The following is a 16,612-nucleotide window of genomic DNA, read 5'->3' as shown; positions in this document are numbered from 1 at the left end:
TGACGTCGAACCAGGAAGCGTCAGGTCCTGGAAGGAGCCCAGAGGACGCTCTGACGTCAGACGCGAGCGACGCAAGGTCCTGGAAGAAGACCGTCGCCCGCGGAGCTGCGGCCTACCTGATAAAGAAAGTGAAGAAGGTAGGCTCCGGTTCACTAGGGGGGCGCGACCATGGCCGACGACCAGCAAGCCGCCGGAGCACCGGTTAACACTCCAGATGCCCAACCTGCGCCCGGCGCTGCACAGGCTGGAGCGGCCACTCCACCAGCAGGGGTCGTGACTCCGTTGATACCCATGACCCTGCCGTATATCCCTGGAGCGAAATGGCTTCCCCAGTATAATGGCAAACCAGACACCCTGTCCGGATTCAAGAGAAAAATATGCGGTGTGCTAGACATGTATTCTATGACCGGTAAACAGAGATCCGAGCCCTTATGTACCAGCAACAGGTAAAGCTAACAGGTGGTGAGATTGGTAATGTACTGGTGACAGACCCGATACCCATTGTGATTCCCCCGATGAGTGAAATGCTGATTTGGTGTAGAGGAGCAATAGGTCTCAAGGGACAGAACTACCAGGCGGTAGTGGAGCCCATTAGCTCAGAGCACAGACCTACACTCTTAACTGCCAGGGGGGTGGTTGATGTACGCAATGGGAGGGTACCTGTACGTCTCCTACATTGTGGGGAGGATGAAGTTAAATTACCAAGATACGCCACTGTTGCCAGATTGTATACTGTGAATGATGATGCCATACACACAGTGGAATCCTTGACCCCACCAGATACAGTGGAGGACAATGACTCCGAAGCTCAGGTGGAGGATTGGCGTCAACAGCTCCATGTTGGGACTGACGCCACTCCTGTCCATCAAAAACAAGGTGTATACAGGGTGGTCCAGGAATACGAACAGGTATTCAGCAAACACTGGGGGGAGGGAGGTGAGGGGGCCGGATGTTATACACTGGGGGAGGGAGGTGACGGGGCCGGATGTTATACACTGGGGGGAGGGAGGTGACGGGGCCGGATGTTATACACTGGGGGGCGAGGGAGGTGACGGGGCCGGATGTTATACACTGGGGGGGAGGGAGGTGAAGGGGTCGGATGTTATACACTGGGGGGGAGGGAGGTGACGGGGCCGGATGTTATACACTTGGGGGGAGGGAGGTGACGGGGTCGGATGTTATACACTGGGGGGGAGGGAGGTGACGGGGCCGGATGTTATACACTGGGGGGGAGGGAGGTGACGGGGCCGGATGTTATACACTGGGGGAGGGAGGTGACGGGGTTGGATGTTATACACTGGAGGAGGGAGGTGACGGGGCCGGATGTTATACACTGTGGGGAGGGAGGTGACGGGGTCGGATGTTATACACTGGGGGGGGAGGGAGGTGACGGGGCCGGATGTTATACACTGGGGGAGGGAGGTGACAGGGTTGGATGTTATACACTGGAGGAGGGAGGTGACGGGGCCGGATGTTATACACTGTGGGGAGGGAGGTGACGGGGTCGGATGTTATACACTGGGGGGGGAGGGAGGTGACGGGGCCGGATGTTATACACTGGGGGGAGGGAGGTGAGGGGGCCAGATGTTATACACTGGGGGAGGGAGGTGACGGTGCCGGATGTTATACACTGGGGGAGGGAGGTGACGGGGTTGGATGTTATACACTGTGGAGGAGGGAGGTGACGGGGCCGGATGTTATACACTGTGGGGAGGGAGGTGACGGGGTCGGATGTTATACACTGGGGGGGAGGGAGGTGACGGGGCCGGATGTTATACACTGTGGGGAGGGAGGTGAGGGGGCCGGATGTTATACACTGGGGGGGAGGGAGGTGATGGGGTCAGATGTTATACACTGTGGGGGAGGGAGGTGACGGGGCTGGATGTTATACACTGGGGGGGGAGGGAGGTGATGGGGCCGGATGTTATACACTGGGGGAGGGAGGTGACAGGACCGGATGTTATACACTGGGGGAGGGAGGTGACAGGACCGGATGTTATACACTGGGGGGGAGGGAGGTGACGGGGCCGGATGTTATACACTGGGGGGGAGGGAGGTGACGGGGCCGGATGTTATACACTGGGGGGGAGGGAGGTGATGGGGCCGGATGTTATACACTGGGGGGGAGGGAGGTGACGGGGCCGGATGTTATACACTGGGGGAGGGAGGTGACAGGGCCAGATGTTATACACTGGGGGGGGAGGGAGGTGACGGGGCCGGATGTTATACACTGGGGGAGGGAGGTGACGGGGCCGGATGTTATACACTGGGGGGAGGAGGTGACGGGGCCGGATGTTATACACTGGGGGGAGGGAGGTGACGGGGCCGGATGTTATACACTGTGGGGAGGGAGGTGACGGGGCCGGATGTTATACACTGGGGGGGGAGGGAGGTGACGGGGCCGAATGTTATACACTGGGGGAGGGAGGTGACGGGGTTGGATGTTATACACTGGGGGAGAGGGAGGTGACGGGGCCGGATGTTATACACTGGGGGAGAGGGAGGTGACGGGGCCGGATGTTATACACTGGGGGAGGGAGTTGACGGGGCCGGATGTTATATACTGGGGGGGAGGGAGGTGACGGTGCCGGATGTTATACACTGGGGGAGGGAGGTGACGGGGCCGGATGTTATACACTGGGGGGAGGGAGGTGAGGGGGTCGGATGTTATACACTGGGGGGGAGGGAGGTGAGGGGGCCGGATGTTATACACTGGGGGCGAGGGAGGTGGCGGGGCCGGATGTTATACACTGGGGGGAGGGAGGTGACGGGGCCGGATGTTATACACTGGGGGGAGGGAGGTGACGGGGCCGGATGTTATACATTGGAGGGAGGGAGGTGACGGGGTCGGATGTTATACGCTGAGGGGGAGGGAGGTGACGGGGCTGGATGTTATACACTGGGGGGAGGGAGGTGAGGGGGCCGGATGTTATACACTGGGGGGGGGAGGGAGGTGACGGGGTCGGATGTTATACACTGGGAGCGAGGGAGGTGACGGGGCCGGATGTTATACACTGGGGGGAGGGAGGTGAGGGGGTCGGATGTTATACACTGGGGGGCGAGGGAGGTGACGGGGCCGGATGTTATACACTGGGGGAAGGAGGTGACGGGGCCGGATGTTATACACTGGGGGGAGGGAGGTGACGGGGCCGGATGTTATACACTGGGGGGAGGGAGGTGAGGGGGCCGGATGTTATACACTGGGGGGAGGGAGGTGACGGGGCTGGATGTTATACACTGGGGGGGAGGGAGGTGACGGGGCTGGATGTTATACACTGGGGGGGAGGGAGGTGACGGGGCTGGATGTTATACACTGGGGGGAGGGAGGTGAGGGGGCCGGATGTTATACACTGGGGGGAGGGAGGTGAGGGGGCCGGATGTTATACACTGGGGGAGGGAGGTGATAACACAAACCACTATCTTCACCACTCACCTTGTGGATTCTCTAGCCGTCGTTTGCTATTTTAAACCATTGGACGAGTGATGAGATAAAAGATGGACAAACAGCGTCACTAAATATAAAGGCTGCATCCACAAATAACACTAAGACCCCAGCGGAATAATGGAAACATGAGTCTAGTGACAGCTCAGAAGTGTCACTGTCCAGCCCCGTGAGACATATGCAGATAATGACAGCTGAGCAGCGTCACGCACGGGACCAAAGGGCGATAAACACCCGCAGGGCGGTAATAAGGGACACAATCATGGTTAAGAGACTAAATAAATGTCTGACAAAACCGGTACAAAGAGCAGAAAGGAGAACGATCGTCTGAACAAGATCGTCTCCGCATTATTCACCCCTTCATGACCAGCGGCTCTAGTACTTAGCAGAAACCCTCAGCCTGGTTGGACCTGCTGGCTCTCTGGCTGGTGTGACCTGCTGCCTCTCTGCCTGGTGTGACCTGCTGCCTCTCTGCCTGGTGTGACCTGCTGCCTCTCTGGCTGGTAGAACCTGCTGCCTTTCTGGACCTGCTGCCCCTCATCCTGGTAAAAACTGCTGCCTCTCTGGCTGGTGTGACCTGCTGCAGATGTGATGGCTCATGAGACAACAGCTTTCAGGCAGCATTCCTGAGTAATCTTAGCCCAGTCCTCTTGGGCAGTGGCCTCCAGGTTACTAATATTCTCAGGCTGTCATGATGAGTAGACATCATTGTATGAATAAGGAGAAGGATGCAATATCCAACAGCAGTGACTGATCCTGGTGATTCTAGAGATATGGCTGGAGGCTGCAATCGCTGTCACTGGCTGTCACCTGATTCACGTGGAGGCAAGTGCTCAAAAACCCTCCAGTGACTGCAGAAGACGTTGCAGCAACATCTGTGAGCAGCAGATGCTGAGGATTCAGTTTGCACAGTAATGAATATACTAATCGCTGACAATCTACAAGACACCTCCACTTATGACCCAGAAGCCTCCAATCTGTTCAAACTAGAAATAACTAGAAGCTATGGGGTTCTGTTCTGTGGAGAATATAAAGGAGGAAAAATGAAGCATATGCTTAAAAGAACAACCCTCTTACAGTGAAGCATAGTGGAGACTCGGTGATGTTTACAGTGAAGCATGATGGGGGCTCGGTGATGTCTACAGTGAAGCACGGCAGGGGCTCAGTTATATCTACAGTACAGAACGGCAGGGGCTCGGTGAGGTCTACAGTGGAGTACGGCAGGAGCTCGGCAATGTATACAGTGAAGCCTGGCAAGGGCTTGGTCATGCCTACAGTGGAGCACGGCGGGGGCTCAGTGAAGTCTACAGTAGAGCACGGTGGGAGTGTGGTGATGACCACAGTAAGCATGACCGAGCCCCTGCCTATGCTTCATTGTAAAGCACGGCAGGGTTTTGGTGATGGCTACAGTAGAGCATGGAGGTAGCTCGGCGATGTCTACAATGAATCACAGCGGGGGCTCGGTGATGTCTACAGTGAAGCATGGCGGGGGCTCGGTGAAATTTAAGGAAAAGCACGACGGGGGCTCAGTGATGCCTTCAGTGGAGCACGGCGGGGGCTCAGTGATGTCTACAGTGAAACATGAGGGAGGCTTGATGATGTCTACAATGGAGCATGGCGGAGGCTCGGCGATGTCTACAGTGGAGCATGGTGGGGGCTCGGTGATGTCTACAGTGGAGCACAGTGGGGGCTCGGCGATGTCTATAGTGGAGCACAGTGGGGGCTCGGTGATATCTACAGTGAAATGCAGGGGAGGCTTGATGATGTGTACAGTGAAGCACAGCGGTGGCTTAGTGATATCTACAGCTGAGCACGGCGGGGGCTTGGTGATGCCTACAGTGGAGCAGGACGGGTAGGAGGACATTTGCCCCCTGGCTTATTTCTCTCCTCGTCTTTAGGGCCGGAATGACTGCATATGATCAGTGGTTTGGGCGGCTGTAGGGGCCAAGGCTTTAGAGGGCGGTCGCCAGCCAAACCACTCACCATGGTCCTGCAGTGCAGGTCAGTGACTGGAAGCTGTGGACAGTAATCTTGTAAGGCTGCACTCACCCAGAGCAGACTGCAGGGCTGGGCTCCGGACTGCTGTCATGCTGGTTTCCGGGAACTGCTCCTTCCTTCCGCCTGGCTGCTGCTGCTGCTCTGTGCTGAGGCCGGGCTCTGCTGGTTGTTCAGGCTCTGCTGGTTGTTCAGGCTCTGCTGGTTGTTCAGGCTCTGCTGGTTGTTCAGGCTCTGCTGGTTGTTCAGGCTCTGCTGGTTGTTCAGGCTCCGCTGGTTGTTCAGGCTCCGCGGGGAGACTATAATCATTACAGCTATTATAACATATTGGTAGTTTATTGATTATCACTTGTGATGTATCTGATATGACATAATATTGTGTCTCTGTATAAAAGGCCGGGGCAGCGCCTGCAGAGGTCGTGGGTCAGAGCCTGCAGAGATCATGGGGCAGCGCCTGCAGAGATCATGGGGCAGCACCTGCAGAGATCGTGGGTCAGAGCCTGCAGAGATCATGGGGCAGCGCCTGCAGAGATCATGGGGCAGCACCTGCAGAGATCGTGGGTCAGAGCCTGCAGAGATCATGGGGCAGCACCTGCAGAGATCGTGGGGCAGCGCCTGGAGAGGTCGTGGGGCAGCGCCTGCAGAGGTCGTGGGTCAGAGCCTGCAGAGATCATGGGGCAGCACCTGCAGAGATCGTGGGGCAGCGCCTGGAGAGGTCGTGGGGCAGCACCTGCAGAGGTTGTGGGGCAGCGCCTGCAGAGATCGTGGGGCAGCGCCTGCAGAGATCGTGGGGCTGCACCTGCAGGGGTCGTGGGGCAGCGCCTGCAGAGATTGTGGGGCAGCGCCTGGAGAGGTCGTGGGGCAGCGCCTGCAGAGGTCGTGGGTCAGAGCCTGCAGAGATCATGGGGCAGCGCCTGCAGAGATCGTGGGGCAGCGCCTGGAGAGGTCGTGGGGCAGCACCTGCAGAGGTCGTGGGGCAGAGCCTGCAGAGATCGTGGGGCAGCGCCTGCAGAGATCGTGGGGCAGCGCCTGCAGAGATCGTGGGGCAGCGCCTGCAGAGATCGTGGGGCAGCGCCTGCAGAGATCGTGGGGCAGCGCCTGCAGAGATCGTGGGGCTGCACCTGCAGGGGTCGTGGGGCAGCGCCTGCAGAGATCGTGGGGCAGCGCCTGGAGAGGTCGTGGGGCAGCACCTGCAGAGGTCGTGGGTCAGAGCCTGCAGAGATCGTGGGGCAGCGCCTGCAGAGATCGTGGGGCAGCGCCTGCAGAGATCGTGGGGCAGCGCCTGCAGAGATCGTGGGGCAGCGCCTGCAGAGATCGTGGGGCAGCGCCTGCAGAGATCGTGGGGCTGCGCCTACAGGGGTCATGGGGCAGCGCCTGCAGTTACGAAGCTCTGCAGATCTCAGGTGTCTGGGGTTTTCTGCCACAGAATTATCCAGAATTACCCTTGAGGACTCATGTTGGTTTCTGTTTTATGATTTCTCTAATTTTTCCTGATCTCCCATCCTCGGTTCAGCCCGTGCACTGATCCCTAGGCAGAGCCAGAACTGTTCAGTAAATTCTTTTAGTGCGGACCCCACTCTCATATATATGGGGGTATTGTATTCACTTTTTATACTTTTATCCCTTTTTAATTGTAACTTTTTGTTCTAAATAAATTTCCTCTTTATCCGTCCACATTCTGCCTGTGTGCCAGGGAGATCAGAAACAGATCGCACCGCTGCTTCCAATCATTAGGACAATTAGAAATTGGTGATGGACGAGACCGGGGCTACTTCCACTTCTTGGTCGGTTATTGGGGAACTCGCAGTGAGCGTATAGTATATACACCTCCGATTCCAACACATGGAATATATATACAGTATATGTGGTGCCCTGCTGCGCATTGGTGCCACAGAACCTAGAAGGGTGCATGTGTGGCACCCCTGAGGGTTCAGTCGCCACAGAGATACTGCACCTCACCCCGAGGTGTGGTGTCTCCCTTCTCTCAGGTAAGGATGGAGTGCTGCACGGAACCCCAACACCTACATCCAACACTACACTACCCCAGGCCAGCAGGAGGGGCAAGACGCAATGTAGTTTTCTGCTGAGCCCTGGCCCTGGCTGGAGTAGGGGGAGGGAACACCGAGGAAGGGGGACCCTGTAGTGCATAGGAGGGAGAGGGCAGTTCCTGGGTGCACTGAGAAGGAGGTATAAAAGGTGGGCACCATCTTAGTTCTGTGTTCAGTCAGAGAGAAGAAGTGACAGAGTAAGGGCCTCTGCATGGGGCTCTGCTCCGCAGGCAGGCCTGGGAGAGCAGCCGGAGCCTGGAGGAAGGAGTGGACCGGCGAGTTGCCACCGCACGCCCGAATCTACCTGCGTAGGGGGGTCAGGCCAAAGGGGGAGACTGGTCCCCGAAACTAGTGGAGGCGGGGAACGACCCTCAGCTAGAAACCGGAGGCTGTGACATTTTAGGTGGCGCAGCCCCTCGCTACACCCACTAGGAAGGCACCACATAGGGTCAGGGAAACGGCACCAATGTTTACCCGAGAAGGCCCGAGGCAGCCGGACAGAAACGAGGTCACTGGTGGGGTATGACAGGCCAGAGAAAGGACACACAAAGGGGGGTCCTGTGAAACGCTCCAAAGTTATCTGGGAGTAGGCCGAGCCCCTCACCTGGTGAGCACAGTGCGACGTGGGACGTTATGACCAGCTGGAGTAACGTGGATAAAGAACTGTGAGTAAATACCCTGGACTGCATTACAGGACTCTGTGTCATTACTGCTGCTCCCGCGCACCATCACCCCCAACATCTGCACTCGCTGCCCTGAGGCTATGCTCCTCCCGTGGGGCGTTATACTACCCTCTGCTGCACCCACAACACCAGCCTCAGCGGTCTGCCCTGCAGCGGCTGTTCACTCTGACCGCAATCCACGGGTGGCGTAGTCGGACATTCAGCATATAGACTGCCATTTGGTTTGACCGCCCTGGGCACGGACCAGGTCGCCACCACGCAAGGACTACAACCCCCAGCATCCCCAAAAGGTCCGGTTCCGGGTATCCCCACACACACACGGCCCAGGGGGCGTGTCAGGTTGCTACACTCAAAACCCCAGGGGGTCAGGTTGGTCCCGGATCCGGCATACAGGAAGGACTTCAGCATACCCGAGCGGGAATGAGAGTGGGCAGCGTAGGACAACGGTGAGAAGGACAGAGTGTGGAAAAGGTCAAGATAGGTAGACATGAAAGTGGGGTTCCGCCAGGCATTCCTAAGTTTGCTTGAGAAAGGATTGAACCCCTGCCCGGTGAACGCAGCGCAACGAGGGAGGCCTTCACCTGCAAAGTGCATTTGTGAATTGCCTAAGAACTGTCAGTAAAACCTTGGACGACTGCATCGAACAGCCTCTGTCTGTTTCTTCACCGGCATCACTGATCCTCACTGCACTACAACGCCCAGCACACCATTCCACCATCTATCTATCTACACTGCCCTGAGGCCCACTCCACCTGTGGGAAGCTGTACCATCTTTAGCTGCCTTGTCACCTGCCTCAGAGGACTGCTGCAGCGCTGGTGACCTTCACCAGACACCACAGGTGGCGTCATGAATTTCTCTGAACTTTGTTAGTAATCGCTACCCCTTTTTGTGCACTGTCCGCCCTGGGCCAGCCACCGTGATACATATATATATATATATATACTGTCCCCAAACAGTAAGGCCCCCGGGGGCGCGACATCCCAACTGGCGTCACGAACAGGATGCGTGACCAGCCCGTACCAGTGGGTGAAGTGTGCCTAAACAGTTGCGTTGTGATACTGAATGTGGCGCCTGCCCCAGAAGAATGGGCGCCATTGTCTGCATGCCAAAAGACAACAAAATGGAGCCTTTCATCGTGGGCCGGGTCCCAGAATGGTGCCGAAAGCAGGCCCTGCCCCTTGCAACAGTGACTGTCCGCATAGATGTGTCTGTCAAAGCAGGGGGGCATCACAGGGAGTTTCCAACAGCAAGTTGCCATGGGACCGGCCCCAAAAGAAGAAAGGAGGCGGAGAGAAAGAATGGAGACAGGGGGTGGTCTCCACCGGTCTGGTCAGACAGCACCCGGCAGCTGAGATGGAAGCACGCGAGAGTCCAGCCTCCGCCTCAGGCCTGCCGCTGCAAGAGGTGACCCCCCTCACCCAGGAGAAGAAGAAGCTGTCCCCGGAGGACGTGGAGTTCCTCGAGAATGAGGTTCTCGAGCTGGGCCAGCAGGTTGAGCAGGCCCAGCAGGCAGTGATCGCCAAATGGAAAGGCGAGCTGCTGAATAAACTAAACGGGCGCGGAACCAGAGGGCCACCCACCAAGAGCCGTCCCGGAACTGTCGCCCCCGGGCGCTGCACCGGAAGGTCAAATGTATAGCGCCTGTCCGGAACCTTTCATCCCGGGCGCTGAAGCTGCGGGCCTACTGCTGGAAACCCTCCCGCCACCTCCGGCACCCCAGTGGGTGTGCGGAGCGCCGGCCTTCGACTGGTCCGCCCAGATGGAGGACCAGCAGCCGTACCTGCTGCTCCCCACACAAGGGTGCCCGATCGCCTATACCAGCGGAGTGGAGTTACGCTGGGACAACCGGGGGGAAAACCTGATGGGGTTCCCACGGGAGACCGAGGCCGAAGCACTACAAAGGCAGGAGTTCTGCAAGCAGGAGCTCCGGCAGCTCAAGAAGGAGCGACGCGCGTGGGCGGCGCGCAATGAACGCCTGGAGGTCCGTGACAGGGCCGCCAAGGCGCAGACCTGCAAGGCGGAGACAGCCAACCCCAGCCCCCGTGAGGAAGGTATCATTGTCAAGTTCAACCTCAAGGCTGGGTGGGGCTTCATTCGCAGTCCTGTATTTAACCGGGACATTTTCGTACACCGGCGGGATGTAGAGCCCGAGTTGGAAGAAGGCCATCCCGACCGGAACCTCTACCCTGGGGATCACGTCACGTTCACCCGGGATCATGGTGAACATGGCTGGTATGCCCTGCAGGTGTACCGCGTCTCCAAGGATAATCCCCTGCAGGAAGTCCCTCGTGACCCGGCTGGGTCAGGGAAGCATCAGGAGTACCGCAGGAGGGGTCCCCAGTACTAGGCTTGGTACTGGGACTGCAAATAACTATTTATAGTCACTCGTCCGGGTGCTGTGTTGTTTTTGCTGAGTTTACCATGTTGACTTTATAATAATGTTTTCTATATAGTGTGAAGTTTTCTATAAATACCCATCAGGGTACACAGGCTGAGGACTGTGAGCAGCCCGACATTGACTTTGTATATAGTTTAGCACTTCTTAAAGTGCACCCTCTTGGTTTTATACTTGAAACATAATACCTCAGAACAAAAACCCGTTGGCGTGGCAGAAGACGAGGTCCAGTGTCTGGATCATCTATGCCCTGCAGCCACGCCCAGGGCCTACTTTGAGGGTTTGGAGCGGGTCCCTCATGCTACTACTGTTGCACCCTGGTGCAGGAACTTTCTTGAAAAAGTGCTCTTATAATGTTTTATGAGAAAAGTATTTTGCAATGTAAAGTTTAAAGAAAGTGTACCTCCCATAAAGGGAAGAAATGTCTTATAAAATTTTGCATGTCATTTACCCCCTGTTTTGCTTTATTCCAGCCCGCGGACGTGCTGTGTTTTACCGGGGGGGAATGTGGCGCCCCTGAGGGTTCAGTCACCACAGAGATACTGCACCTCACCCCGAGGTGTGGTGTCTCCCTTCTCTCAGGTAGGATGGGAGTGCTGCCCGGGACCCCAACACCTACATCCAACACTACACTATCCCAGGCTAGCAGGAGGGGCAAGACGCAATGTAGTATTCTGCTGAGCCCTGGCCCTGGCTGGAGTAGGGGGGTAACCCAAAGGTAGGGGGAACCAATAGTGGGTGTGGGTGGAGGAAACAGTTACACGGAGCACATATACAGTAAGTATATAATAGGAAGTCATATTTGGTCTAGAAGTCAGTTCAGTCGAGTACAGTGGAGAGTTCTAGTGAGGGCTGTTCAGAGGAACAGTCCGGGAGCAGAGGCTCAGTCAGGGCTCTGCTCCACAAGTTAGGGCCTAGGATAGAGGCCCCGGAGGGGAGCAGGCTCCATTCTACTTAAGAGATCCCAGGGGGTACGGCGCGTGCAGGACGGCACCCGTACACCCCGCTCCTGCCAGGTGTCAGGAAGGATCGGTTGCTACACCCCAGGGGGTCAGGGTGGTCCCGGATCCGACGTACAGGAAGGACTTCAGCATACCCGAGCGGGAATGAGAGTGGGCAGCGTAGGGCAGCGGTGAGAAGGACCGAGTGTGAAAAAGGTCAAGATAGGTAGATATGAAAGTGGGGTTCCGCCAGGCATTCCTAAGTTTGCTTGAGAAAGGATTGAACCCCTGCCCGGTGAACGCAGCACGACGAGGGAGGCCTACACCTGCAAAGTGCATTTGTGAATTGCCTAAGAACTGCAAGTAAAACCTTGGACGACTGCATTGAACAGCCTCTGTCTATTTCTTCACCGGCATCACTGATCCTCACCGCACTACAGCGCCCAGCACACCATTCCACCATCTATCTATCTACACTGCCCTGAGGCCCGCTCCACCTGTGGGAAGCTGTACCATCTTTAGCTGCCTTGTCACCTGCCTCAGAGGACTGCTGCAGCGCTGGTGACCTTCACCAGACACCACAGGTGGCGTCACGAATTTCTCTGAACTTTGTTAGTAATCGCTACCCCTTTTTGTGCACTGTCCGCCCTGGGCCAGCCACCGTGATATATATATATATATATATACTGTCCCCCAAAACAGTAAGGCCCCCGGGGGCGCGACACATGGATGGACTTCTCCACAAGAGGCCCTCACACATTCACACACCTCCACCCTACCACCTCAGGCCACCAGAGGGAGCCCGTTAGGGATATAAATAGGGAGGGTGGAGCCAGGCAGCTCAGTCAGAAGTTAGAGTTTAGCTTACCCCCGTGTGAGTGTCCGTCTTTCCTCCGGGACCGTCCTGCCGTCTCTCTCCTGCACCACCATCCATTACACCCCACGCTGCCCTGGAGCTAGCTCTACCTGTGGAGAGCCACACCATCCCTGCTGCCGTAACACCAGCTCCAGAGGACTGCTCCGCAGCGGCGGTTCCCTTTAGCCGCATTCTACAGGTGGCGTCACAAACTTTCCAAATCCCCTATAAATATCCCCCCTTTTACTGACCGCCCTGGGTCACGGACCGGGTTACCGCTACTGTGACATCACCCCCCCAGCATCCACCGGCCGGGAACCGGGCACCCCACGCCCCAGGGGGTGCGTCAGCCTTGGCGTCACGAACAGGATAAGTGCCCGTCGCCACCGGGTACTGTGCGCCTTAAAAGACGGTAATACTCACTGTGGTGAAGGTTTCCCGCCATTCCCGAGATTTCCTGCCATTATCCGCCATCTTCCTGTCGCCGTGCGGGAAGAAGAGGGACGTAACCGCAGGAATCGGAGAGCCATAACCGCTGGAAGCGCGCGAAGTCGAGGACATGCCCTGCCCCTGACGTCGAACCAGGAAGCGTCAGGTCCTGGAAGGAGCCCAGAGGACGCTCTGACGTCAGACGCGAGCGACGCAAGGTCCTGGAAGAAGACCGTCGCCCGCGGAGCTGCGGCCTACCTGATAAAGAAAGTGAAGAAGGTAGGCTCCGGTTCACTAGGGGGGCGCGACCATGGCCGACGACCAGCAAGCCGCCGGAGCACCGGTTAACACTCCAGATGCCCAACCTGCGCCCGGCGCTGCACAGGCTGGAGCGGCCACTCCACCAGCAGGGGTCGTGACTCCGTTGATACCCATGACCCTGCCGTATATCCCTGGAGCGAAATGGCTTCCCCAGTATAATGGCAAACCAGACACCCTGTCCGGATTCAAGAGAAAAATATGCGGTGTGCTAGACATGTATTCTATGACCGGTAAACAGAGATCCGAGCCCTTATGTACCAGCAACAGGTAAAGCTAACAGGTGGTGAGATTGGTAATGTACTGGTGACAGACCCGATACCCATTGTGATTCCCCCGATGAGTGAAATGCTGATTTGGTGTAGAGGAGCAATAGGTCTCAAGGGACAGAACTACCAGGCGGTAGTGGAGCCCATTAGCTCAGAGCACAGACCTACACTCTTAACTGCCAGGGGGGTGGTTGATGTACGCAATGGGAGGGTACCTGTACGTCTCCTACATTGTGGGGAGGATGAAGTTAAATTACCAAGATACGCCACTGTTGCCAGATTGTATACTGTGAATGATGATGCCATACACACAGTGGAATCCTTGACCCCACCAGATACAGTGGAGGACAATGACTCCGAAGCTCAGGTGGAGGATTGGCGTCAACAGCTCCATGTTGGGACTGACGCCACTCCTGTCCATCAAAAACAAGGTGTATACAGGGTGGTCCAGGAATACGAACAGGTATTCAGCAAACACTGGGGGGAGGGAGGTGAGGGGGCCGGATGTTATACACTGGGGGAGGGAGGTGACGGGGCCGGATGTTATACACTGGGGGAGGGAGGTGACGGGGCCGGATGTTATACACTGGGGGGAGGGAGGTGAGGGGGTCGGATGTTATACACTGGGGGGGAGGGAGGTGAGGGGGCCGGATGTTATACACTGGGGGCGAGGGAGGTGACGGGGCCGGATGTTATACACTGGGGGGAGGGAGGTGACGGGGCCGGATGTTATACACTGGGGGGAGGGAGGTGACGGGGCCGGATGCTATACACTGGGGGGAGGGAGGTGACGGGGCCGGATGTTATACACTGGGGGGAGGGAGGTGACGGGGTCGGATGTTATACACTGGGGGGGAGGGAGGTGGCGGGGCCGGATGTTATACACTGGGGGAGGGAGGTGACGGGGCCGGATGTTATACACTGGGGGGAGGGAGGTGACGGGGCCGGATGTTATACACTGGGGGGAGGGAGGTGACGGGGCCGGATGTTATACATTGGAGGGAGGGAGGTGACGGGGTCGGATGTTATACGCTGAGGGGGAGGGAGGTGACGGGGCTGGATGTTATACACTGGGGGGAGGGAGGTGAGGGGGCCGGATGTTATACACTGGGGGGGGGAGGGAGGTGACGGGGTCGGATGTTATACACTGGGAGCGAGGGAGGTGACGGGGCCGGATGTTATACACTGGGGGGAGGGAGGTGAGGGGGTCGGATGTTATACACTGGGGGGCGAGGGAGGTGACGGGGCCGGATGTTATACACTGGGGGAAGGAGGTGACGGGGCCGGATGTTATACACTGGGGGGAGGGAGGTGACGGGGCCGGATGTTATACACTGGGGGGAGGGAGGTGAGGGGGCCGGATGTTATACACTGGGGGGAGGGAGGTGACGGGGCTGGATGTTATACACTGGGGGGGAGGGAGGTGACGGGGCTGGATGTTATACACTGGGGGGGAGGGAGGTGACGGGGCTGGATGTTATACACTGGGGGGAGGGAGGTGAGGGGGCCGGATGTTATACACTGGGGGGAGGGAGGTGAGGGGGCCGGATGTTATACACTGGGGGAGGGAGGTGATAACACAAACCACTATCTTCACCACTCACCTTGTGGATTCTCTAGCCGTCGTTTGCTATTTTAAACCATTGGACGAGTGATGAGATAAAAGATGGACAAACAGCGTCACTAAATATAAAGGCTGCATCCACAAATAACACTAAGACCCCAGCGGAATAATGGAAACATGAGTCTAGTGACAGCTCAGAAGTGTCACTGTCCAGCCCCGTGAGACATATGCAGATAATGACAGCTGAGCAGCGTCACGCACGGGACCAAAGGGCGATAAACACCCGCAGGGCGGTAATAAGGGACACAATCATGGTTAAGAGACTAAATAAATGTCTGACAAAACCGGTACAAAGAGCAGAAAGGAGAACGATCGTCTGAACAAGATCGTCTCCGCATTATTCACCCCTTCATGACCAGCGGCTCTAGTACTTAGCAGAAACCCTCAGCCTGGTTGGACCTGCTGGCTCTCTGGCTGGTGTGACCTGCTGCCTCTCTGCCTGGTGTGACCTGCTGCCTCTCTGGCTGGTGTGACCTGCTGCCTCTCTGGCTGGTAGAACCTGCTGCCTTTCTGGACCTGCTGCCCCTCATCCTGGTAAAAACTGCTGCCTCTCTGGCTGGTGTGACCTGCTGCAGATGTGATGGCTCATGAGACAACAGCTTTCAGGCAGCATTCCTGAGTAATCTTAGCCCAGTCCTCTTGGGCAGTGGCCTCCAGGTTACTAATATTCTCAGGCTGTCATGATGAGTAGACATCATTGTATGAATAAGGAGAAGGATGCAATATCCAACAGCAGTGACTGATCCTGGTGATTCTAGAGATATGGCTGGAGGCTGCAATCGCTGTCACTGGCTGTCACCTGATTCACGTGGAGGCAAGTGCTCAAAAACCCTCCAGTGACTGCAGAAGACGTTGCAGCAACATCTGTGAGCAGCAGATGCTGAGGATTCAGTTTGCACAGTAATGAATATACTAATTGCTGACAATCTACAAGACACCTCCACTTATGACCCAGAAGCCTCCAATCTGTTCAAACTAGAAATAACTAGAAGCTATGGGGTTCTGTTCTGTGGAGAATATAAAGGAGGAAAAATGAAGCATATGCTTAAAAGAACAACCCTCTTACAGTGAAGCATAGTGGAGACTCGGTGATGTTTACAGTGAAGCATGATGGGGGCTCGGTGATGTCTACAGTGAAGCACGGCAGGGGCTCAGTTATATCTACAGTACAGCACGGCAGGGGCTCGGTGAGGTCTACAGTGGAGTACGGCAGGAGCTCGGCAATGTATACAGTGAAGCCTGGCAAGGGCTTGGTCATGCCTACAGTAGAGCACGGCGGGGGCTCAGTGAAGTCTACAGTAGAGCACGGTGGGAGTGTGGTGATGACCACAGTAAGCATGACCGAGCCCCTGCCTATGCTTCATTGTAAAGCACGGCAGGGTTTTGGTGATGGCTACAGTAGAGCATGGAGGTAGCTCGGCGATGTCTACAATGAATCACAGCGGGGGCTCGGTGATGTCTACAGTGAAGCATGGCGGGGGCTCGGTGAAATTTAAGGTAAAGCACGACAGGGGCTCAGTGATGCCTTCAGTGGAGCATGGCGGGGGCTCGGTGATGTCTACAGTAGTGTTGAGCCACCCCCGTAGTGTTCGGGTTCGGTTCGGTTCGTCG

General features: G+C 56.8%; 1 protein-coding gene across 7 annotated transcripts in view; it reads right to left on the bottom strand.

The window, feature by feature from the left end:
• Positions 1 to 16,612, bottom strand: part of LOC141167183 (thialysine N-epsilon-acetyltransferase-like) — a 40,755-nt gene that overhangs the window by 18,607 nt on the left and 5,536 nt on the right. For 3 of the 7 annotated variants that reach the window (XM_073654605.1, XM_073654600.1, XM_073654602.1), the window contains exon 2: positions 5,492 to 5,736. The gene's annotated coding sequence lies outside the window, so the exon portion shown is untranslated. Of the gene's footprint in view, positions 1 to 3,433; positions 3,662 to 5,425; positions 5,737 to 14,981; positions 15,209 to 16,612 lie in introns of those variants that run through there. The other 4 variants (XM_073654601.1, XM_073654603.1, XM_073654606.1 and 1 more) reach the window with 4 other exon arrangements.

Source organism: Phyllobates terribilis, unplaced genomic scaffold (genome assembly GCF_046119375.1).
Source record: "Phyllobates terribilis strain yellow unplaced genomic scaffold, ASM4611937v1 Scaffold_11__3_contigs__length_659146591, whole genome shotgun sequence".
Lineage (NCBI taxonomy): Eukaryota > Metazoa > Chordata > Amphibia > Anura > Dendrobatidae > Phyllobates > Phyllobates terribilis.
Note: the sequence above shows the minus strand (reverse complement) of the source record. Positions and strands in the feature narration are given on the sequence as shown.